A 1,775-nucleotide genomic window follows, 5' to 3' on the forward strand; every position below is an offset into this window, starting at 1 on the left:
GGGCGTTTGATGGCGCTAGTAGTATCTCCGGCGCGCGCTAGATTAGAGTTTGAGAAGACGCAAAAAAGGAAGTGTTTTAGGTATTTTTGCAAGTTTAATTTATTTTGAAATGTCTTGTTCGGCTAAAAATTGTAAATCGAATAAAAAAGTAACCACGCGTCTGTCTTTTTTTTTTCAAGTTTCCAAGGGATAAAGACCGGTGAATACGCGTTTTAATTTAATAAGCATTAACATTTCTTAAAACTTAATAGTTCTGCAGTGGCTGCAAAATGTAAACAGTGAAAAGCTCCAAAATAAAACTACAAATTGCTTGCACTTTAACCACGTATTTTGCGGTCTTCATTTCACTGACGATTGTTTTATGAATATCAAAACCAAAAACCGGCTTACACCATTAGCTACACCTACTAATTCCAACGAAACCACGGTTTTCCCTAGGTAAACTGAAGGCAAAAACATATCCCGCCATGGTCTCTTACTGCCTTATGTTCATTTATAATTAATTCAAATAGTAGCAAATATAAATGCACCTGAAGATCATATTACAACTACAATCTTGTGTAAGGTAAACGCAGCACTACAAATGCCAAATTATGCCCTCCAAAATCAATTCAACGAAGAAAATGATAATTTATATAAAATATTCACAATGATGAACACTAGCTTTAAATGAATTTTTTTTTACTGGATGAAGTCAATTCCTATGAATTTAAACCCAGAACTATATATTGAATTCTATTCCATTTAAATATATTTGTACTTAACATAATTATAGCCATTCAACTAAACATTTTGACAATAATGAAAACGATAACATTGAAGGTTTCGTCGAGGGGGTAGGCACTTGGAAAGAAATTGTACACCAGATTTCCAAATATTTCCAATATTTCTTGTGGATTTCTAGGAATGTTTATTTTTATTTCTCGCTATTTGTACACCATATTTCTTAAGTGGCTACCCCCTCGGGTTTCGTAGACTTCGGTCCATATGGAAGGTCAAAATAGTACGCAAATCAGGCCCTAGTGTTCATGGTGAATGACATAAAACTGAAATTCAAACCACCAATTGGTTACTTCCTCACAAAAGATGCTTGTCAAGAACAGACTTTGAAGATATTGCTTCATGATTGCGTAACTCACCTAAAACGTATTGGCCTTATTGTCAAAGCTGTAGTCTGTGACCAAGGAACAGGCAATCAAAATTTGTTCAAAAGTATGGGGATATCAGTGGAAAAGCCATTCATTGAAATTGATCCTCCACATCTCTTGAAAAGTGTGAGGAACAATTTCCATAATAGTGGAAGGCAATCTAGTTTCTTGGGCAGTCCTAGAACATTTTTTCAAAATAGACCAAGAAATTGGTAAGTTTCAAAGCACACATATGCTGAAACGTAAACATATCAAGTTACCAGCATTTTCTAACATGAAAGTCAGTTTAGCTGCCCAAATTTGCAGTCAAAGTGTTTCTAATTCAAATGGCCTGTTCAATGGGATTAGGAGAGTTTTAACAATTGAAAGCACATACACAGCAAAGTTCCTCTTACACATGAACGGTCTTTTTGATTGCTGCAATAGCAGGACATTAAACAATGAAACACACTGTAAGAGAGCAATGACTGATCAATCCATCCACATAAAAATGCTGAAAGAAAAATTGGAAAGGTTTAATACATGGTAGCTTCAGAACTGTAGGTATAAAACCTTACCTTGTATTGAAGGGTGGAAACTATCAATTCAGTCTTTGCTACTCCTATGGAATGATATAAAGGATAATTT

The 1,775-nt window shown here is 34.8% G+C and overlaps 1 long non-coding RNA gene across 1 annotated transcript; it reads right to left on the bottom strand.

The window, feature by feature from the left end:
* Positions 1–290: 290 nt before the first annotated feature.
* Positions 291–1,493, bottom strand: LOC149946577 (uncharacterized). The gene is made up of 3 exons (XR_016480503.1): positions 1,409–1,493; positions 1,140–1,326; positions 291–1,046 (listed from the first exon to the last, which is right to left on the bottom strand). It is a non-coding gene; the product is annotated as an uncharacterized LOC149946577 (long non-coding RNA).
* Positions 1,494–1,775: the final 282 nt, after the last annotated feature.

The sequence above is a fragment of the Leiobunum rupestre genome, chromosome 4, assembly GCF_980474605.1.
Source record: "Leiobunum rupestre chromosome 4, qqLeiRupe1.1.hap1, whole genome shotgun sequence".
NCBI lineage: Eukaryota > Metazoa > Arthropoda > Arachnida > Opiliones > Sclerosomatidae > Leiobunum > Leiobunum rupestre.